A 26542-nucleotide genomic window follows, 5' to 3' on the forward strand; every position below is an offset into this window, starting at 1 on the left:
CACTCTGTGTGTAATGACTCTATAGAATAGAGGAGAGTCACTTTTTGGTGATATATATATATATATATACACATACATACACACACACACACCCACCCCCCCGTATATACAGCTATATACACCTCCTATATATACACACACGCACTATATATATATATATATATATATATATATATATATATATATATATACATACATACACACACATATACACATACATACACACACACACACCCACCCCCCCGTATATACAGCTATATACACCTCCTATATATACACACACGCACTATATATGGACTTCTATAGCCCCATCCTGGATCTGCCCCCATCCACCTTTCCTACAGCCCCTTCCCAACATCCCTACAGTCCCTATTCCCTTCTGTACACCTGCTTTGGCAAAACTAATGTGTATTTAGTCCTGCCAATAAAGCTTCTTTGAATCATATAATATAAATATATATATATATATATATATACACACACACACACCGTATATACACTATATATGTGTGAACAACGACAGAGCAAAGTCCAGCAATAACGTGAACAATCCAGGATGCTGTTAAAAAATTATTTTCTCTTTCTTTTTATTGATAAATCCATTAAAATGCAATGGTCCAAGCAATTCAAAACAGCAATAACGCAGGAAAGTAGTGCGGATAGGACTACGCGTTTCAGCGGTAAAACCCGCCTTCTTCACGGTCCAGAAAATGCTGAAACGCGTAGTCCTATCCGCACTACTTTCCTGCGTTATTGCTGTTTTGAATTGCTTGGACCATTGCATTTTAATGGATTTATCAATAAAAAGAAAGAGAAAATAATTTTTTAACAGCATCCTGGATTGTTCACGTTATTGCTGGACTTTGCTCTGTCGTTGTTCACATTTGTATGGATGGACTCCCACATCCAGATCCGGGCACAACGGAGTTAACCAGGTCAGCTGAGGTTCCAGGTGGTTCACAGGAGTGAGCTGGTCTACATTGTTGCATTTATATATATATATCCAGCTACAGCCACAAAATTTGGCACAGTCACGTCTGGACCTCGAGTGTCCTAGGCTATGTTGTGAGGCGAAATTTTAACCCCGCACGTTCCAATTCACCAAACAATGTTGCCCCTATCTACATACTGGGGGGAAAGTGTGTGTGTATCAAGCCCCACCGCTCATCATGATGTCACAATGGTTGCCATGGCGACGCTGATGTCAAAGGTTGAAAGCCCCGCCGCCGCTCATTATGATGTCATAATGCTTGACTATGGATTGGATATGTATGATGGGTATATGGCCACCGGACTATGGGATGGAGGATATGTATGATGGGTATATGGGCACGGGACTATGGGATGGAGGATATGTATGATGGGTATATGGGCACTGGACTATGGGATGGAGGATATGTATGATGGGTATATGGGCACCGCACTATGGGATGGAGGATATGTATGATGGGTATATGGGCACCGCACTATGGGATGGAGGATATGTATGATGGGTATATGGGCACCGGACTATGGGATGGAGGATATGTATGATGGGTATATGGGCACCGCACTATGGGATGGAGGATATGTATGATGGGTATATGGGCACCGGACTATGGGATGGAGGATGTGTATGATGGGTATATGGGCACCGCACTATGGGATGGAGGATGTGTATGATGGGTATATGGGCACGGGACTATGGGATGGAGGATGTGTATGATGGGTATATGGGCACCGGACTATGGGATGGAGGATATGTATGTTGGGTATATGGGCACAGGACTATGGGATGGAGGATATGTATGACGGGTATATGGGCACCGGACTATGGGATGGAGGATATGTATGACGGGTATATGGGCACGGGACTATGGGATGGAGGATGTGTATGATGGGTATATGGGCACCGGACTATGGGATGGAGGATGTGTATGATGGGTATATGGGCACCGGACTATGGGATGGAGGATATGTATGACGGGTATATGGGCACGGGACTATGGGATGGAGGATGTGTATGATGGGTATATGGGCACGGGACTATGGGATGGAGGATGTGTATGATGGGTATATGGGCACGGGACTATGGGATGGAGGATGTGTATGATGGGTATATGGGCACGGGACTATGGGATGGAGGATGTGTATGATGGGTATATGGGCACCGGACTATGGGATGGAGGATATGTATGACGGGTATATGGGCACGGGACTATGGGATGGAGGATATGTATGATGGGTATATGGGCACTGGACTATGGGATGGAGGATGTGTATGATGGGTATATGGGCACGGGACTATGGGATGGAGGATGTGTATGATGGGTATATGGGCACGGGACTATGGGATGGAGGATGTGTATGATGGGTATATGGGCACGGGACTATGGGATGGAGGATATGTATGATGGGTATATGGGCACCGGACTATGGGATGGAGAATATGTATGATGGGTATATGGGCACAGGACTATGGGATGGAGGATGTGTATGATGGGTATATGGGCACTGGACTATGGGATGGAGGATATGTATGATGGGTATATGGGCACAGGACTATGGGATGGAGGATGTGTATGATGGGTATATGGGCACAGGACTATGGGATGGAGGATGTGTATGATGGGTATATGGGCACTGGACTATGGGATGGAGGATATGTATGATGGGTATATGGGCACAGGACTATGGGATGGAGGATGTGTATGATGGGTATATGGGCACAGGACTATGGGATGGAGGATGTGTATGATGGGTATATGGGCACTGGACTATGGGATGGAGGATATGTATGATGGGTATATGGGCACTGGACTATGGGATGGAGGATATGTATGATGGGTATATGGGCACGGGACTATGGGATGGAGGATATGTATGATGGGTATATGGGCACTGGACTATGGGATGGAGGATATGTATGATGGGTATATGGGCACGGGACTATGGGATGGAGGATATGTATGATGGGTATATGGGCACTGGACTATGGGATGGAGGATATGTATGATGGGTATATGGGCACTGGACTATGGGATGGAGGATATGTATGATGGGTATATGGGCACAGGACTATGGGATGGAGGATGTGTATGATGGGTATATGGGCACGGGACTATGGGATGGAGGATATGTATGATGGGTATATGGGCACGGGACTATGGGATGGAGGATGTGTATGATGGGTATATGGGCACTGGACTATGGGATGGAGGATGTGTATGATGGGTATATGGGCACTGGACTATGGGATGGAGGATATGTATGATGGGTATATGGGCACGGGACTATGGGATGGAGGATATGTATGATGGGTTTATAGGGACGGGACTATGGGATGGAGGATATGTATGACGGGTATATGAGCACGGGACTATGGGATGGAGGATGTGTATGATGGGTATATGAGCACGGGACTATGGGATGGAGGATATGTATGATGGGTTTATAGGGACGGGACTATGGGATGGAGGATATGTATGATGGGTATATGGAGACGGGACTATGGGATGGAGGATGTGTATGATGGGTATATGAGCACGGGACTATGGGATGGAGGATATGTATGATGGGTATATGAGCACGGGACTATGGGATGGAGGATATGTATGATGGGTTTATAGGGACGGGACTATGGGATGGAGGATATGTATGATGGGTTTATAGGGACGGGACTATGGGATGGAGGATGTGTATGATGGGTATATGGGGACGGGACTATGGGATGGAGGATGTGTATGATGGGTATATGGGCACGGGACTATGGGATGGAGGATATGTATGATGGGTATATGAGCACGGGACTATGGGATGGAGGATATGTATGACGGGTATATGAGCACGGGACTATGGGATGGAGGATGTGTATGATGGGTATATGAGCACGGGACTATGGGATGGAGGATATGTATGATGGGTTTATAGGGACGGGACTATGGGATGGAGGATATGTATGATGGGTATATGGGGACGGGACTATGGGATGGAGGATGTGTATGATGGGTATATGAGCACGGGACTATGGGATGGAGGATATGTATGATGGGTATATGAGCACGGGACTATGGGATGGAGGATATGTATGATGGGTTTATAGGGACGGGACTATGGGATGGAGGATATGTATGATGGGTATATGGGGACGGGACTATGGGATGGAGGATGTGTATGATGGGTATATGAGCACGGGACTATGGGATGGAGGATATGTATGATGGGTATATGAGCACGGGACTATGGGATGGAGGATGTGTATGATGGGTATATGGGCACGGGACTATGGGATGGAGGATGTGTATGATGGGTATATGGGCACCGGACTATGGGATGGAGGATATGTATGATGGGTATATGGGGACGGGACTATGGGATGGAGGATATGTATGATGGGTATATGGGCACGGGACTATGGGATGGAGGATATGTATGATGGGTATATGGGCACGGGACTATGGGATGGAGGATGTGTATGATGGGTATATGGGCACCGGACTATGGGATGGAGGATGTGTATGATGGGTATATGGGCACGGGACTATGAGATGGAGGATATGTATGATGGGTATATGGGCACGGGACTATGGGATGGAGGATGTGTATGATGGGTATATGGGCACGGGACTATGGGATGGAGGATATGTATGATGGGTATATGGGCACCGGACTATGGGATGGAGGATATGTATGATGGGTATATGGGCACGGGACTATGGGATGGAGGATATGTATGATGGGTATATGGGCACCGGACTATGGGATGGAGGATATGTATGATGGGTATATGGGCACGGGACTATGAGATGGAGGATATGTATGATGGGTATATGGGCACGGGACTATGGGATGGAGGATGTGTATGATGGGTATATGGGCACGGGACTATGGGATGGAGGATATGTATGATGGGTATATGGGCACCGGACTATGGGATGGAGGATATGTATGATGGGTATATGGGCACGGGACTATGGGATGGAGGATATGTATGATGGGTATATGGGCACAGGACTATGGGATGGAGGATATGTATGATGGGTATATGGGCACGGGACTATGGGATGGAGGATGTGTATGATGGGTATATGGGCACCGGACTATGGGACGGAGGATATGTATGATGGGTATATGGGCACGGGACTATGGGACGGGGGATATGTATGATGGGTATATGGGCACCGGACTATGGGACGGAGGATATGTATGATGGGTATATGGGCACCGGACTATGGGATGGAGGATATGTATGATGGGTATATGGGCATGGGACTATGGGATGGAGGATATGTATGATGGGTATATGGGCACGGGACTATGGGATGGGGGATATGTATGATGGGTATATGGGCACCGGACTATGGGATGGAGGATATGTATGATGGGTATATGGGCACCGGACTATGGGATGGAGGATATGTATGATGGGTATATGGGCACGGGACTATGGGATGGAGGATATGTATGATGGGTATATGGGCACGGGACTATGGGATGGAGGATGTGTATGATGGGTATATGGGCACCGGACTATGGGATGGAGAATATGTATGATGGGTATATGGGCACAGGACTATGGGATGGAGGATATGTATGATGGGTATATGGGCACTGGACTATGGGATGGAGGATGTGTATGATGGGTATATGGGCACTGGACTATGGGATGGAGGATATGTGTGATGGGTATATGGGCACTGGACTATGGGATGGAGGATATGTATGATGGGTATATGGGCACAGGACTATGGGATGGAGGATGTGTATGATGGGTATATGGGCACTGGACTATGGGATGGAAGATGTGTATGATGGGTATATGGGCACAAGACTATGGGATGGAGGATATGTATGATGGGTATATGGGCACAGGACTATGGGATGGAGGATGTGTATGATGGGTATATGGGCACAGGACTATGGGATGGAGGATGTGTATGATGGGTATATGGGCACGGGACTATGGGATGGAGGATATGTATGATGGGTATATGGGCACAGGACTATGGGATGGAGGATGTGTATGATGGGTATATGGGCACAGGACTATGGGATGGAGGATGTGTATGATGGGTATATGGGCACTGGACTATGGGATGGAGGATATGTATGATGGGTATATGGGCACTGGACTATGGGATGGAGGATATGTATGATGGGTATATGGGCACGGGACTATGGGATGGAGGATATGTATGATGGGTATATGGGCACTGGACTATGGGATGGAGGATATGTATGATGGGTATATGGGCACGGGACTATGGGATGGAGGATATGTATGATGGGTATATGGGCACTGGACTATGGGATGGAGGATATGTATGATGGGTATATGGGCACTGGACTATGGGATGGAGGATATGTATGATGGGTATATGGGCACAGGACTATGGGATGGAGGATGTGTATGATGGGTATATGGGCACGGGACTATGGGATGGAGGATATGTATGATGGGTATATGGGCACGGGACTATGGGATGGAGGATGTGTATGATGGGTATATGGGCACTGGACTATGGGATGGAGGATGTGTATGATGGGTATATGGGCACTGGACTATGGGATGGAGGATATGTATGATGGGTATATGGGCACGGGACTATGGGATGGAGGATATGTATGATGGGTTTATAGGGACGGGACTATGGGATGGAGGATATGTATGACGGGTATATGAGCACGGGACTATGGGATGGAGGATGTGTATGATGGGTATATGAGCACGGGACTATGGGATGGAGGATATGTATGATGGGTTTATAGGGACGGGACTATGGGATGGAGGATATGTATGATGGGTATATGGAGACGGGACTATGGGATGGAGGATGTGTATGATGGGTATATGAGCACGGGACTATGGGATGGAGGATATGTATGATGGGTATATGAGCACGGGACTATGGGATGGAGGATATGTATGATGGGTTTATAGGGACGGGACTATGGGATGGAGGATATGTATGATGGGTTTATAGGGACGGGACTATGGGATGGAGGATGTGTATGATGGGTATATGGGGACGGGACTATGGGATGGAGGATGTGTATGATGGGTATATGGGCACGGGACTATGGGATGGAGGATATGTATGATGGGTATATGAGCACGGGACTATGGGATGGAGGATATGTATGACGGGTATATGAGCACGGGACTATGGGATGGAGGATGTGTATGATGGGTATATGAGCACGGGACTATGGGATGGAGGATATGTATGATGGGTTTATAGGGACGGGACTATGGGATGGAGGATATGTATGATGGGTATATGGGGACGGGACTATGGGATGGAGGATGTGTATGATGGGTATATGAGCACGGGACTATGGGATGGAGGATATGTATGATGGGTATATGAGCACGGGACTATGGGATGGAGGATATGTATGATGGGTTTATAGGGACGGGACTATGGGATGGAGGATATGTATGATGGGTATATGGGGACGGGACTATGGGATGGAGGATGTGTATGATGGGTATATGAGCACGGGACTATGGGATGGAGGATATGTATGATGGGTATATGAGCACGGGACTATGGGATGGAGGATGTGTATGATGGGTATATGAGCACGGGACTATGGGATGGAGGATATGTATGATGGGTATATGAGCACGGGACTATGGGATGGAGGATATGTATGATGGGTATATATGGGCACGGGACTATGGGATGGAGGATGTGTATGATGGGTATATGAGCACGGGACTATGGATTGGATATGTATGATGGGTATATGAGCACGGGACTATGGGATGGTGGATATGTATGATGGGTATATGAGCACGGGACTATGGGATGGAGGATATGTATGATGGGTATATATGGGCACGGGACTATGGGATGGAGGATGTGTATGATGGGTATATGAGCACGGGACTATGGGATGGAGGATATGTATGATGGGTATATGGGTACTGGACTATGGGATGGAGGATATGTATGATGGGTATATGGGCACGGGACTATGGATTGGATATGTATGATGGGTATATGAGCACGGGACTATGGGATGGTGGATATGTATGATGGGTATATGAGCACGGGACTATGGGATGGAGGATATGTATGATGGGTATATATGGGCACGGGACTATGGGATGGAGGATGTGTATGATGGGTATATGAGCACGGGACTATGGGATGGAGGATATGTATGATGGGTATATGGGCACGGGACTATGGATTGGATATGTATGATGGGTATATGAGCACGGGACTATGGGATGGTGGATATGTATGATGGGTATATGAGCACGGGACTATGGGATGGAGGATATGTATGATGGGTATATATGGGCACGGGACTATGGGATGGAGGATGTGTATGATGGGTATATGAGCACGGGACTATGGGATGGAGGATATGTATGATGGGTATATGGGTACTGGACTATGGGATGGAGGATATGTATGATGGGTATATGGGCACTGGACTATGGGATGGAGGATATGTATGATGGGTATATGGGCACGGGACTATGAGATGGAGGATATGTATGATGGGTATATGGGCACGGGACTATGGGATGGAGAATGTGTGATGGGTATATGGGTACTGGACTATGGGATGGAGGATATGTATGATGGGTATATGGGCACAGGACTATGGGATGGAGGATGTGTATGATGGGTATATGGGCACAGGACTATGGGATGGAGGATGTGTATGATGGGTATATGGGCACTGGACTATGGGATGGAGGATATGTATGATGGGTATATGGGCACAGGACTATGGGATGGAGGATGTGTATGATGGGTATATGGGCACAGGACTATGGGATGGAGGATGTGTATGATGGGTATATGGGCACTGGACTATGGGATGGAGGATATGTATGATGGGTATATGGGCACTGGACTATGGGATGGAGGATATGTATGATGGGTATATGGGCACGGGACTATGGGATGGAGGATATGTATGATGGGTATATGGGCACTGGACTATGGGATGGAGGATATGTATGATGGGTATATGGGCACGGGACTATGGGATGGAGGATATGTATGATGGGTATATGGGCACTGGACTATGGGATGGAGGATATGTATGATGGGTATATGGGCACTGGACTATGGGATGGAGGATATGTATGATGGGTATATGGGCACAGGACTATGGGATGGAGGATGTGTATGATGGGTATATGGGCACGGGACTATGGGATGGAGGATATGTATGATGGGTATATGGGCACGGGACTATGGGATGGAGGATGTGTATGATGGGTATATGGGCACTGGACTATGGGATGGAGGATATGTATGATGGGTATATGGGCACTGGACTATGGGATGGAGGATATGTATGATGGGTATATGGGCACGGGACTATGGGATGGAGGATATGTATGATGGGTTTATAGGGACGGGACTATGGGATGGAGGATATGTATGACGGGTATATGAGCACGGGACTATGGGATGGAGGATGTGTATGATGGGTATATGAGCACGGGACTATGGGATGGAGGATATGTATGATGGGTTTATAGGGACGGGACTATGGGATGGAGGATATGTATGATGGGTATATGGAGACGGGACTATGGGATGGAGGATGTGTATGATGGGTATATGAGCACGGGACTATGGGATGGAGGATATGTATGATGGGTTTATAGGGACGGGACTATGGGATGGAGGATATGTATGATGGGTTTATAGGGACGGGACTATGGGATGGAGGATGTGTATGATGGGTATATGGGGACGGGACTATGGGATGGAGGATGTGTATGATGGGTATATGGGCACGGGACTATGGGATGGAGGATATGTATGATGGGTATATGAGCACGGGACTATGGGATGGAGGATATGTATGACGGGTATATGAGCACGGGACTATGGGATGGAGGATGTGTATGATGGGTATATGAGCACGGGACTATGGGATGGAGGATATGTATGATGGGTTTATAGGGACGGGACTATGGGATGGAGGATATGTATGATGGGTATATGGGGACGGGACTATGGGATGGAGGATGTGTATGATGGGTATATGAGCACGGGACTATGGGATGGAGGATATGTATGATGGGTATATGAGCACGGGACTATGGGATGGAGGATATGTATGATGGGTTTATAGGGACGGGACTATGGGATGGAGGATATGTATGATGGGTATATGGGGACGGGACTATGGGATGGAGGATGTGTATGATGGGTATATGAGCACGGGACTATGGGATGGAGGATATGTATGATGGGTATATGAGCACGGGACTATGGGATGGAGGATATGTATGATGGGTTTATAGGGACGGGACTATGGGATGGAGGATATGTATGATGGGTATATGGGGACGGGACTATGGGATGGAGGATATGTATGATGGGTATATGAGCACGGGACTATGGGATGGAGGATATGTATGATGGGTATATGAGCACGGGACTATGGGATGGAGGATATGTATGATGGGTATATGAGCACGGGACTATGGGATGGAGGATATGTATGATGGGTATATGAGCACGGGACTATGGGATGGAGGATATGTATGATGGGTATATATGGGCACGGGACTATGGGATGGAGGATGTGTATGATGGGTATATGAGCACGGGACTATGCATTGGATATGTATGATGGGTATATGAGCACGGGACTATGGGATGGTGGATATGTATGATGGGTATATGAGCACGGGACTATGGGATGGAGGATATGTATGATGGGTATATATGGGCACGGGACTATGGGATGGAGGATGTGTATGATGGGTATATGAGCACGGGACTATGGGATGGAGGATATGTATGATGGGTATATGGGTACTGGACTATGGGATGGAGGATATGTATGATGGGTATATGAGCACGGGACTATGGGATGGTGGATATGTATGATGGGTATATGAGCACGGGACTATGGGATGGAGGATATGTATGATGGGTATATATGGGCACGGGACTATGGGATGGAGGATGTGTATGATGGGTATATGAGCACGGGACTATGGGATGGAGGATATGTATGATGGGTATATGGGCACGGGACTATGGGATGGAGGATATGTATGATGGGTATATGAGCACGGGACTATGGGATGGTGGATATGTATGATGGGTATATGAGCACGGGACTATGGGATGGAGGATATGTATGATGGGTATATATGGGCACGGGACTATGGGATGGAGGATGTGTATGATGGGTATATGAGCACGGGACTATGGGATGGAGGATATGTATGATGGGTATATGGGTACTGGACTATGGGATGGAGGATATGTATGATGGGTATATGGGCACTGGACTATGGGATGGAGGATATGTATGATGGGTATATGGGCACGGGACTATGGGATGGAGGATATGTATGATGGGTATATGGGCACGGGACTATGGGATGGAGGATATGTATGATGGGTATATGGGCACGGGACTATGAGATGGAGGATATGTATGATGGGTATATGGGCACGGGACTATGGGATGGAGAATGTGTGATGGGTATATGGGTACTGGACTATGGGATGGAGGATATGTATGATGGGTATATGGGCACAGGACTATGGGATGGAGGATGTGTATGATGGGTATATGGGCACAGGACTATGGGATGGAGGATGTGTATGATGGGTATATGGGCACTGGACTATGGGATGGAGGATATGTATGATGGGTATATGGGCACAGGACTATGGGATGGAGGATGTGTATGATGGGTATATGGGCACAGGACTATGGGATGGAGGATGTGTATGATGGGTATATGGGCACTGGACTATGGGATGGAGGATATGTATGATGGGTATATGGGCACTGGACTATGGGATGGAGGATATGTATGATGGGTATATGGGCACTGGACTATGGGATGGAGGATATGTATGATGGGTATATGGGCACTGGACTATGGGATGGAGGATATGTATGATGGGTATATGGGCACGGGACTATGGGATGGAGGATATGTATGATGGGTATATGGGCACTGGACTATGGGATGGAGGATATGTATGATGGGTATATGGGCACGGGACTATGGGATGGAGGATATGTATGATGGGTATATGGGCACGGGACTATGGGATGGAGGATATGTATGATGGGTATATGAGCACGGGACTATGGGATGGAGGATATGTATGATGGGTTTATAGGGACGGGACTATGGGATGGAGGATATGTATGATGGGTTTATAGGGACGGGACTATGGGATGGAGGATGTGTATGATGGGTATATGGGGACGGGACTATGGGATGGAGGATGTGTATGATGGGTATATGGGCACGGGACTATGGGATGGAGGATATGTATGATGGGTATATGAGCACGGGACTATGGGATGGAGGATATGTATGACGGGTATATGAGCACGGGACTATGGGATGGAGGATGTGTATGATGGGTATATGAGCACGGGACTATGGGATGGAGGATATGTATGATGGGTTTATAGGGACGGGACTATGGGATGGAGGATATGTATGATGGGTATATGGGGACGGGACTATGGGATGGAGGATGTGTATGATGGGTATATGAGCACGGGACTATGGGATGGAGGATATGTATGATGGGTATATGAGCACGGGACTATGGGATGGAGGATATGTATGATGGGTTTATAGGGACGGGACTATGGGATGGAGGATATGTATGATGGGTATATGGGGACGGGACTATGGGATGGAGGATGTGTATGATGGGTATATGAGCACGGGACTATGGGATGGAGGATATGTATGATGGGTATATGAGCACGGGACTATGGGATGGAGGATGTGTATGATGGGTATATGGGCACGGGACTATGGGATGGAGGATGTGTATGATGGGTATATGGGCACCGGACTATGGGATGGAGGATATGTATGATGGGTATATGGGGACGGGACTATGGGATGGAGGATATGTATGATGGGTATATGGGCACGGGACTATGGGATGGAGGATATGTATGATGGGTATATGGGCACGGGACTATGGGATGGAGGATGTGTATGATGGGTATATGGGCACCGGACTATGGGATGGAGGATGTGTATGATGGGTATATGGGCACGGGACTATGAGATGGAGGATATGTATGATGGGTATATGGGCACGGGACTATGGGATGGAGGATGTGTATGATGGGTATATGGGCACGGGACTATGGGATGGAGGATATGTATGATGGGTATATGGGCACCGGACTATGGGATGGAGGATATGTATGATGGGTATATGGGCACGGGACAATGGGATGGAGGATATGTATGATGGGTATATGGGCACCGGACTATGGGATGGAGGATATGTATGATGGGTATATGGGCACGGGACTATGAGATGGAGGATATGTATGATGGGTATATGGGCACGGGACTATGGGATGGAGGATATGTATGATGGGTATATGGGCACCGGACTATGGGATGGAGGATATGTATGATGGGTATATGGGCACGGGACTATGAGATGGAGGATATGTATGATGGGTATATGGGCACGGGACTATGGGATGGAGGATATGTATGATGGGTATATGGGCACCGGACTATGGGATGGAGGATATGTATGATGGGTATATGGGCACGGGACTATGGGATGGAGGATATGTATGATGGGTATATGGGCACAGGACTATGGGATGGAGGATATGTATGATGGGTATATGGGCACTGGACTATGGGATGGAGGATGTGTATGATGGGTATATGGGCACTGGACTATGGGATGGAGGATATGTGTGATGGGTATATGGGCACTGGACTATGGGATGGAGGATATGTATGATGGGTATATGGGCACAGGACTATGGGATGGAGGATGTGTATGATGGGTATATGGGCACTGGACTATGGGATGGAAGATGTGTATGATGGGTATATGGGCACAAGACTATGGGATGGAGGATATGTATGATGGGTATATGGGCACAGGACTATGGGATGGAGGATGTGTATGATGGGTATATGGGCACAGGACTATGGGATGGAGGATGTGTATGATGGGTATATGGGCACGGGACTATGGGATGGAGGATATGTATGATGGGTATATGGGCACAGGACTATGGGATGGAGGATGTGTATGATGGGTATATGGGCACAGGACTATGGGATGGAGGATGTGTATGATGGGTATATGGGCACGGGACTATGGGATGGAGGATATGTATGATGGGTATATGGGCACAGGACTATGGGATGGAGGATGTGTATGATGGGTATATGGGCACAGGACTATGGGATGGAGGATGTGTATGATGGGTATATGGGCACTGGACTATGGGATGGAGGATATGTATGATGGGTATATGGGCACTGGACTATGGGATGGAGGATATGTATGATGGGTATATGGGCACGGGACTATGGGATGGAGGATATGTATGATGGGTATATGGGCACTGGACTATGGGATGGAGGATATGTATGATGGGTATATGGGCACGGGACTATGGGATGGAGGATATGTATGATGGGTATATGGGCACTGGACTATGGGATGGAGGATATGTATGATGGGTATATGGGCACTGGACTATGGGATGGAGGATATGTATGATGGGTATATGGGCACAGGACTATGGGATGGAGGATGTGTATGATGGGTATATGGGCACGGGACTATGGGATGGAGGATATGTATGATGGGTATATGGGCACGGGACTATGGGATGGAGGATGTGTATGATGGGTATATGGGCACTGGACTATGGGATGGAGGATGTGTATGATGGGTATATGGGCACTGGACTATGGGATGGAGGATATGTATGATGGGTATATGGGCACGGGACTATGGGATGGAGGATATGTATGATGGGTTTATAGGGACGGGACTATGGGATGGAGGATATGTATGACGGGTATATGAGCACGGGACTATGGGATGGAGGATGTGTATGATGGGTATATGAGCACGGGACTATGGGATGGAGGATATGTATGATGGGTTTATAGGGACGGGACTATGGGATGGAGGATATGTATGATGGGTATATGGAGACGGGACTATGGGATGGAGGATGTGTATGATGGGTATATGAGCACGGGACTATGGGATGGAGGATATGTATGATGGGTATATGAGCACGGGACTATGGGATGGAGGATATGTATGATGGGTTTATAGGGACGGGACTATGGGATGGAGGATATGTATGATGGGTTTATAGGGACGGGACTATGGGATGGAGGATGTGTATGATGGGTATATGGGGACGGGACTATGGGATGGAGGATGTGTATGATGGGTATATGGGCACGGGACTATGTGATGGAGGATATGTATGATGGGTATATGAGCACGGGACTATGGGATGGAGGATATGTATGACGGGTATATGAGCACGGGACTATGGGATGGAGGATGTGTATGATGGGTATATGAGCACGGGACTATGGGATGGAGGATATGTATGATGGGTTTATAGGGACGGGACTATGGGATGGAGGATATGTATGATGGGTATATGGGGACGGGACTATGGGATGGAGGATGTGTATGATGGGTATATGAGCACGGGACTATGGGATGGAGGATATGTATGATGGGTATATGAGCACGGGACTATGGGATGGAGGATATGTATGATGGGTTTATAGGGACGGGACTATGGGATGGAGGATATGTATGATGGGTATATGGGGACGGGACTATGGGATGGAGGATGTGTATGATGGGTATATGAGCACGGGACTATGGGATGGAGGATATGTATGATGGGTATATGAGCACGGGACTATGGGATGGAGGATGTGTATGATGGGTATATGAGCACGGGACTATGGGATGGAGGATATGTATGATGGGTATATGAGCACGGGACTATGGGATGGAGGATATGTATGATGGGTATATATGGGCACGGGACTATGGGATGGAGGATGTGTATGATGGGTATATGAGCACGGGACTATGGATTGGATATGTATGATGGGTATATGAGCACGGGACTATGGGATGGTGGATATGTATGATGGGTATATGAGCACGGGACTATGGGATGGAGGATATGTATGATGGGTATATATGGGCACGGGACTATGGGATGGAGGATGTGTATGATGGGTATATGAGCACGGGACTATGGGATGGAGGATATGTATGATGGGTATATGGGTACTGGACTATGGGATGGAGGATATGTATGATGGGTATATGGGCACGGGACTATGGATTGGATATGTATGATGGGTATATGAGCACGGGACTATGGGATGGTGGATATGTATGATGGGTATATGAGCACGGGACTATGGGATGGAGGATATGTATGATGGGTATATATGGGCACGGGACTATGGGATGGAGGATGTGTATGATGGGTATATGAGCACGGGACTATGGGATGGAGGATATGTATGATGGGTATATGGGCACGGGACTATGGATTGGATATGTATGATGGGTATATGAGCACGGGACTATGGGATGGTGGATATGTATGATGGGTATATGAGCACGGGACTATGGGATGGAGGATATGTATGATGGGTATATATGGGCACGGGACTATGGGATGGAGGATGTGTATGATGGGTATATGAGCACGGGACTATGGGATGGAGGATATGTATGATGGGTATATGGGTACTGGACTATGGGATGGAGGATATGTATGATGGGTATATGGGCACTGGACTATGGGATGGAGGATATGTATGATGGGTATATGGGCACGGGACTATGAGATGGAGGATATGTATGATGGGTATATGGGCACGGGACTATGGGATGGAGAATGTGTGATGGGTATATGGGTACTGGACTATGGGATGGAGGATAAGTATGATGGGTATATGGGCACGGGACTATGGATTGGATATGTATGATGGGTATATGAGCACGGGACTATGGGATGGAGGATATGTATGATGGGTATATATGGGCACGGGACTATGGGATGGAGGATATGTATGATGGGTATATGAGCACGGGACTATGGGATGGAGGATATGTATGATGGGTATATGGGTACTGGACTATGGGATGGAGGATATGTATGATGGGTATATGGGCACTGGACTATGGGATGGAGGATATGTATGATGGGTATATGGGCACGGGACTATGAGATGGAGGATATGTATGATGGGTATATGGGCACGGGACTATGGGATGGAGAATGTGTGATGGGTATATGGGTACTGGACTATGGGATGGAGGATATGTATGATGGGTATATGAGCACGGGACTATGGGATGGAGGATGTGTATGATGGGTATATGGGCACGGGACTATGGGATGGAGAATGTGTGATGGGTATATGGGTACTGGACTATGGGATGGAGGATATGTATGATGGGTATATGAGCACGGGACTATGGGATGGAGAATGTGTGATGGGTATATGGGTACTGGACTATGGGATGGAGGATATGTATGATGGGTATATGAGCACGGGACTATGGGATGGAGGATATGTATGATGGGTATATGGGTACTGGACTATGGGATGGAGGATATGTATGATGGGTATATGAGCACGGGACTATGGGATGGAGGATGTGTATGATGGGTATATATGGGCACGGGACTATGGGATGGCGGATATGTATGATGGGTATATGGGCATGGGACTATGGGATGGAGGATGTGTATGATGGGTATATGGGCACTGGACTATGGGATGGAGGATATGTATGATGGGTATATGGGCACGGGACTATGAGATGGAGGATATGTATGATGGGTATATGGGCACGGGACTATGGGATGGAGAATGTGTGATGGGTATATGGGTACTGGACTATGGGATGGAGGATATGTATGATGGGTATATGGGCACAGGACTATGGGATGGAGGATGTGTATGATGGGTATATGGGCACGGGACTATGGGATGGAGGATATGTATGATGGGTATATGGGCACGGGACTATGGGATGGAGGATATGTATGATGGGTATATGGGCACTGGAATATGGGATGGTGGATATGTATGATGGGTTTATGGGCACGGGACTATGGGATGGAGGATATGTACAGTCATGGCCAAAAGTATTGACACCCCTGCAACTCTGTCAGATAATATTCAGTTTCTTCCTGAAAATGATTGCAAACACAAATTCTTTGGTATTATTATCTTCATTTAATTTGTCTCAAATGAAAAAACACAAAAAAGAATGAAGCAAAAAGCAAAACATTGATCATTTCACACAAAACTCCAAAAATGGGCCGGACAAAAGTATTGGCACCCTCAGCCTAATACTTGATTGCACAACCTTTAGCCAAAATAACTGCGATCAACCGCTTCTGGTAACCATCAATGAGTTTCTTACAATGCTCTGCTGGAATTTTAGACCATTCTTCTTTGGCAAACTACTCCAGGTCCTTGATATTTGAAGGGTGCCTTCTCCAAACTGCCATTTTTAGATCTCTCCACAGGTGTTCTATGGGATTCAGGTCTGGACTCATTGCTGGCCACCTTAGAAGTCTCCAGTGCTTCCTCACAAACCATTTTCTAGTGCTTTTTGAAGTGTGTTTTGGGTTATTGTCCTGCTGGAAGACCCATGACCTCTGAGGTAGACCCAGCTTTCTCACACTGGGCTCTAAATTATGCTGCAAAATTTGTTGGTAGTCTTCTGACTTCATAATGCCATGCACACGGTCAAGCAGTCCAGTGCCAGAGGCAGCAAAGCAACCCCAAAACATCAGGGAACCTCCGCCATGTTTGACTGTAGGGACCGTGTACTTTTCTTTGAATGCCTCTTTTTTCTCCTGTAAACTCTATGTTGATGCTTTTGCCCTAAAAGCTCTACTTTTGTCTCATCTGACCAGAGAACATTCTTCCAAAATGTTTTAGGCTTTTTCAGGTAAGTTTTGGCAAACTCCAGCCTGGCTTTTTTATGTCTCGGGGTAAGAAGTGGAGTCTTCCTGGGTCTCCTACCATACAGTCCCTTTTCATTCAGATGCCGACGGATAGTACGGGTTGACACCGTTGTACCCTCGGACTGCAGGGCAGCTTGAACTTGTTTGGATGTTAGTGGAGGTTCTTTATCCAACATCCGCACAATCTTGCGTTGAAATCTCTTGTCAAGTTTTCTTTTCCGGCCACATCTAGGGAGGTTAGCCACAGTGCCATGGGCTTTAAACTTCTTGATGACACTGCGCACGGTAGACACAGGAACATTCAGGTCTTTGGAGATGGACTTGTAGCCTTGAGATTGCTCATGCTTCCTCACAATTTGGTTTCTCAAGTCCTCAGACAGTTCTTTGGTCTTCTTTCTTTTCTCCATGCTCAATGTGGTACACACAAGGACACAGGACAGAGGTTGAGTCAACTTTAATCCATGTTAACTGGCTGCAAGTGTGATTTAGTTATTGCCAACACCTGTTAGGTGCCACAGGTAAGTTACAGGTGCTGTTAATTACACAAATTAGAGAAGCATCACATGATTTTTCGAACAGTGCCAATACTTTTGTCCACCCTCTTTTTTAAGTTTGGTGTGGAATTATATCCAATTTGGCTTTAGGACAATTCTTTTTGTGTTTTTTCATTTAAGACAAATTAAATGAAGATAATAATACCAAAGAATTTGTGTTTGCAATCATTTTCAGGAAGAAACTGAGTATTATCTGACAGAATTGCAGGGGTGTCAATACTTTTGGCCATGACTGTATGATGGGTTTATGGGCACGGGACTATGGGATGGAGGATGTGTATGATGGGTATATGGGCACTGGAATATGGGATGGAGGATATGTATGATGGGTATATGGGCACGGGACTATGGGATGGAGGATATGTATGATGGGTATATGGGCACGGGACTATGGGATGGAGGATGTGTATGATGGGTATATGGGCACGGGACTATGGGATGGAGGATGTGTATGATGGGTATATGGGCACGGGACTATGTGATGGAGGATATGTATGTCATGATATGTATTTTTCCCCAATACTTTGCAATGTCTTGTGTGTACCTGTAACAATATGTTTCCTTCCCCCATTGCCTGTGTCTCTGGGACTATAATGTAATTATGTAAGTAACCTGTCTCCTTTCCACAAGACTTGTGTATCTAGACCATAATTGAATTCAGGCTTGGGTCAACACAGCTAGGGGAATCACCATTGTTCCCCTCAGCAGGGGGAGGACTCACAATGCACATCCTCCTAGACACAGCGGTGCCTTGCTGTGGGCCAAACCATTGCATAGGAGGAGTGGAACCCTCCTCCACTACACACATGGGCTGATCCAGGAGCAGAGACACTAGATCCCTGTGCAACTCAGTCAGATGTGAGTTGGATGCTGAAAGAGAAGGGCGAGGCTGTCTGAGGAAGCCTCGGCCTTAGTGTGATCGTGGCGGATTTCTGGGACTCTAAAAGGACTATGGTTTTGTGATCTGGCACAAGGATTGTCGGGAGGTGCCCCCGAATCAGTTTCCTGTGGACTTATTTTGGGACTCTGCAAATTACCTTCGTGTTGTTCCTGTGTTCTGGTCAATAAATCTGTTGGATCGTTCCCAGGCCTGTTGTCCCTCCTTGCTCTGGAGAATACTCCCGTCACAAACTGGTTGGCAGCGGTGGGATCGGAGCAGAAGGAATGGAGGAGAACGGCCCATCAACATCGGGAACCAGCACCGCAGAGTACAAGAACTGGACTGCGGTGAACCTACAAACAAAGGCCCGTGAACTGGGAGTCAGCTACAAGGGACTCTCCAAGGAGCAGCTGATTGAGGCTTTGGAAGCAGTTCACCTGCAAGATGATGCGGAGGAAGGATCCTCACAGCAAAGAGAGGAAAGGCGGCAGCCGGAGGTAAATACCCAAAAAAGTCAGTGGGTTGTGTGGTACGAGGAGGAGATGGCCTTGCTGGGAGAAGAGGCTACCATAGAAGATAAGAGGGAGGTCATGCGCACAGCCAAGGAGAGGCAGCGCAGGATGGAGGAGAGGGCAATGCTGGAGAGGGAGATCGCTTTGGAGGCAGCGAGAAGCTCCAGACAGACTGTACCCACAGCATCCCCCATGAGGGAACTCCCCAGAGTGTCCCGCAAAGACTTCAAGCCGTTTAATGAGGCTTCCAGTGACATTGAGGGCTTCTTCCTGGACTTTGAGCATCAGTGTCGATTAATGGAAGTCCCGGAAAGGGAGCGCGTCCGACATCTTGTGGGGCTCTTAGAGGGTGGAGCTGCCGCAGCCTATAGAGCTATGGACCCTCGGTTGAACTGTGAGTATGCGGAGATTAAACAGACTATTCTAGAACATTATGCTGTAACCCCAGACACTTACAGGACTCAGTTCCGTACTTTAGCCTGTGATGAGGAAGTGTCCTTCAAGATGTATGCTCACAAACTCAAACATATATGTCATCGCTGGCTGGAGGCAGAGGAGGCAATAACCTGGGAAACGTTCCTGCAGGTCATCCTAAAAGAGCAGTTTTATTTTAAGTGCCCCGCTGAGATCCGGGAATGGGTGCGTGAAAGGAGACCAGCAACAGTGGAGGAAGCTGCAGCTCTAGCTGATGAGGCTCTCACCATCAAGCCTCAGTGGAAAAAATTACTACTCAGGGAGAAAAACACTACCAGCCCCCCAACGCTGGCGGCCCCTGGTCCTTCTGCCTCCAATATTCACCATCCCACTAGACCATCAACTCATGGTGACCTTCGTGTGACTGTGCCTCGCATTACTCCTGCTCCACCTTTGGGACTACGACATGGAGGAAGAATCCCAGAGCGCAGATGCTATGGATGTGGGCAGCCCGGGCAAATGCAATTCCAATGTCCAGGTGTACGGAGGCAGAACACCTACAGACCGCCTTTGCCTGTTCATTATCTACAGACCCCCTCACCTGGAGAAGAGATGGATTCAGTGCCTGATGACTTGCCAAGTGACTCTGATATCCTGGCTTCCCTACCAGGAGTCTATGGGGTGCGAGCCCCAGCCACCTGTTCTTCTGATCTTCAGCACAAACATCTACAGGAGGTCGTGCTGGATGGTCAAAAAGTTGTTGGCTTCCGTGACACTGGGGCTTTTCTCACCATAGCCGATCCCCGAGTAATTCAACCAGAAGCAATTCAAAAGGGACCAGGAATTGCCATTGAATTGGCTGGAGGTACCCAGAGATATATTCCAAGAGCGAGTGTGACCCTGGATTATGGCTTTGGGGCCAAACAATGCATGGTCGGTGTGATGAGCGGCCTCCCTGCAGACGTTCTTCTAGGAAATGATGTGGGGAATCTTCATTGCCACTTTGTCGGTGCGGTAACCCAAAGTCAAGCCAAGAGAGCAGCAAATGTGGACGTGTACAACCCATCCATGGAAATGAGGCCACCAGAACTGCCGTCACAGCCGGTGAGTGATTCTTCTTGTGGGGATAATATGAATGTTACCTGGGATAAAGTTCAGTTTAGACAAGAAGTGGAGACTGACCCCACCCTAGCTAGTTTTAGAGCTCGAGCTGAAATAGGGCAGCTAGGGGAGAATGGAGAAAGAATTATCAGAGAAAATGGACTTCTGTATCGGGTTACCAATGCCGACTCCCTAGATAAGCCCTGGACTTATAGCAAACAGCTGATTGTTCCTCAGAAATACAGAATTCCCCTATTACACCTTGCTCATGATATTCCTACTGCTGGCCATCAAGGCAAAACCCGCACCGAGAGGCGATTGACTCAATCTTTCTATTGGCCTGGGATTTCCCAAGCAGTGGCGCATTTCTGCCGAACTTGCGACATATGTCAGCGTAGAGGGCGACCCGGAGATCACCCAAAGGCACCCCTGCAACCGCTCCCTATAATAGAAGAACCCTTTCAAAGAGTAGCTGTTGATATCATTGGACCTCTGGCTAAACCAAGTAAATCTGGAAAGCAGTACATTCTCACTGTTGTGGACTATGCCACCCGATATCCAGAAGCGGTGGCCTTGTCAAGTATTTCTGCAGCCAAGGTGGCCGAGGCCCTGGTTACCATTTTCACCAGAGTAGGATTTCCCAGTGAGATCTTGTCGGACCAAGGATCCCAGTTCATGTCAGAGCTGGTCCAGTGTCTGTGGCGCACCTGTGGAGTACGAGCGATCCGCACGACCCCGTATCATCCCCAAACAAATGGACTTTGTGAACGATTTAATGGCACTCTGAAGAATATGCTGAGGGCCTTCACTGACAGAGATTCAAACTGGGAGAAGTACCTACCCCATCTCTTGTTTGCCTATCGGGAAGTTCCCCAGGAGTCCACTGGGTTCTCCCCCTTTGAACTACTCTTTGGAAGAAAGGTCCGAGGACCCTTAACCCTGCTCAAGGAATACTGGGAGGGGCAAGTTGAAGATACAGGGGCCCCTGTTGTCCCTTATGTCCTAAAGCTGCGAGAAACCCTGGCCCAACTTGCTAGTTTTGCCCAGAGTCATGTGCGGATGGCTCAAACCAGACAGAAGACATGGTATGACCGTAAAGCACGCTACCGGGAGTTTGTAGAAGGACAACAGGTCTTAATGATTGTTCCCCATCGGCAGAATAAACTGCAGACAACATGGGAGGGTCCCTTCCGGGTTCTCAGAAAACTGAATGACACCAATTACCTTCTTGCTTTAGATGATCAGGGGCTAAGACAAAAGACTGTCCATGTGAATATGATTAAGGAGTACCATGACCGGACCCTTCCAATGATAGCAAGCTGTCGGCTAGCTTCAGAGGACGGTCAAGAGGATGAGGACTCCCTACCTGATCTTGTGGAAGCAGCAAGAGCCCCATCCACTGTGGAACAGGTTCCTCTGGGAGATCACCTGGATTCCTTACAGAAAAACCAGATGCTGGGAGTGCTTCAACAGAGACGTGCTGCTTTCTCATCCCAACCAGGTCGAACCACCGTCACCCAACATCATGTGGACACTCAGGGCATCCGTCCCATACAACAGGCTCCTTACCGGGTACCTGAATCAGTTCAAAACACCATGCAGCACGAACTGGAGGAGATGCTACAGCTTGGGGTAATCCAGGCCTCCCATAGCCCTTGGGCCTCTCCTGTGGTGTTAGTACCCAAGAAGGATGGGAGTACTCGATTTTGTGTGGACTATCGACGACTAAACGACCATACCGTCAGTGATCCTTACCCAATGCCTCGTATTGACGAACTTCTAGACCGACTGGCTGGATCCCGATATGTCACTATCTTTGATCTCAGTAAGGGATACTGGCAAATCCCTCTGACGGAGGAGGGGAGAGAACGGTCCGCTTTTATAACCCCCTTTGGTCTGTATGAATTCCTAAATATGCCCTTTGGAATGAAGAATGCCCCGGCCACCTTCCAGAGAATGGTGGACCAGATCCTCCGGGGATGTGGTGACTTTGCTTGTGCCTACTTGGATGATATCGCTATCTTCAGCCAGACGTGGGAGGAACATCTGAACCAAGTAGCCGTTATTCTTGACCTGCTTCTTGCAGCAGGCCTAACCATTCGACCAGATAAATGCCAATTGGGGATGGGTGAAGTCCAGTACCTAGGGCATAGAGTAGGAGGAGGGAAGCTCCGTCCCGAACCTGCCAAAATCCAGGCTATTAGAGACTGGCCTGTACCCCAAACTAAGAAACAAGTTATGGCTTTTTTGGGCACTGCCAGTTATTACCGAAAATTTGTTTCTCATTTCAGCACTGTGGCCAAGCCTCTTACCGACCTGACCAAGAAAACGATGCCCCGGCTGGTGATCTGGACTCCAGCCTGTGATGAGGCTTTTAACCAGCTGAAGGACGCTCTGGTCTGTGACCCTGTTCTGGCTGCTCCAGACTACAAGAGGAGATTCATTGTGCAGACGGACGCCTCTGCTTATGGATTGGGAGCTGTCCTCAGCCAGGTGAATGCAGCTGGGGACGAGCACCCCATTGCCTACCTCAGCCGGAAACTGCTGGACCGAGAAGTGGCCTATGCAACTGTTGAAAAAGAATGTCTGGCTGTAGTGTGGGCCCTTAGGAAACTAAGGCCGTATCTGTATGGACGAGAATTCACTGTGGTTACTGATCACAATCCCCTCACCTGGCTGAACAGAGTCTCTGGGGACAATGGACGCTTACTACGATGGAGCCTGGCACTGCAGCCCTATAACTTTACCATACAGTATAGAAGAGGCAGCCAACACCAAAATGCAGATGGACTGTCCAGGCAAGAGGAGCCCTGAGTCCTGTCAGCCATGCCTGTGTGTACTTAACCAGTGACCTGTAGAGGTCCCTAGTACGTACACAAATTGGGAGGGGAAGGGATTGTCATGATTTGCAGTCTTGCCCTGTCCTGTATTTTGTATAATAGGTCATTTAACTTTCCTCTGGTTCATTTGCTGTAAATTAACCATGTCTCCTTCCCCCAATACTTTGCAATGTCTTGTGATGTACCTGGACCATAATCTAATTTAGGCTTGTGTCAACAGCTAGTGGAACTTTGGCTATTGTTTTCCTAAGCAGAAGATAACCTACAATACACATCCTGTAGACTAAGTGGAGCCCTTACATTTCTAGAATCTTCTGATGGACCAAACCATTGAATAGTAGGTGTGACCCCTACCCCCCTTCAGATGGACTGATCCCAGGAGCCCTGACAATACATTCTTGCTTTAAGATCAGATGTGAGTTGGATGCTAAAAGAGAAGGATGAGGCTGTCTGAGGAAGCTTCGGCCTCTGTGTGATCGTGGTGGATTTCTGGGACTCTTAAAGGACTATGGTTTTGTGATCTGGCACAAGGATTGTCGGGAGGTGCCCCCGAATCAGTTTCCTGTGGACTTATTTTGGGACTCTGCAAATTACCTTCGTGTTGTTCCTGTTTTTTGGTCAATAAATCTGTTGGATTATTCCCAGGCCTGCTGTCCCTCCTTGCTCTGGAGAATACTCCCGTCACACACACACAGTATATACACCATATATATATATACACACACAGTATATACACCATATATATATATACACACACAGTATATACACCATATATATACACACACACAGTATATACACCATATATATACACACACACAGTATATACACCATATATATACACACACACAGTATATACACCATATATATACACACACACAGTATATACACCATATATATACACACACACAGTATATACACCACATATATACACACACAGTATATACACCATATATATACACACACACAGTATATACACCATATATATACACACACACAGTATATACACCATATATATACACACACACAGTATATACAGCTATATATATACACACACACAGTATATACAGCTATATATATACACACACACAGTATATACAGCTATATATACACACACACAGTATATACACCATATATATATACACACACAGTATATACACCATATATATACACACACACAGTATATACACCATATATATACACACACACAGTATATACACCACATATATACACACACAGTATATACACCATATATATACACACACACAGTATATACACCATATATATACACACACACAGTATATACACCATATATATACACACACACAGTATATACAGCTATATATATACACACACACAGTATATACAGCTATATATATATACTCACACACAGTATATACACCATATATATACACACACACAGTATATACACCATATATATACACACACACA

At 47.2% G+C, this 26542-nt stretch overlaps 1 protein-coding gene across 5 annotated transcripts in view; it reads right to left on the reverse strand.

Annotated features, from left to right (window-relative positions):
* The window catches only part of SLC35F5 (solute carrier family 35 member F5), a 172731-nt gene that overhangs the window by 132610 nt on the left and 13579 nt on the right, over positions 1-26542 (reverse strand). The window lies entirely within an intron of this gene.

This window comes from Dendrobates tinctorius, unplaced genomic scaffold, assembly GCF_039654945.1.
Source record: "Dendrobates tinctorius isolate UK_male_01 unplaced genomic scaffold, ASM3965494v1 ptg000403l, whole genome shotgun sequence".
Classification (NCBI taxonomy): domain Eukaryota; kingdom Metazoa; phylum Chordata; class Amphibia; order Anura; family Dendrobatidae; genus Dendrobates; species Dendrobates tinctorius.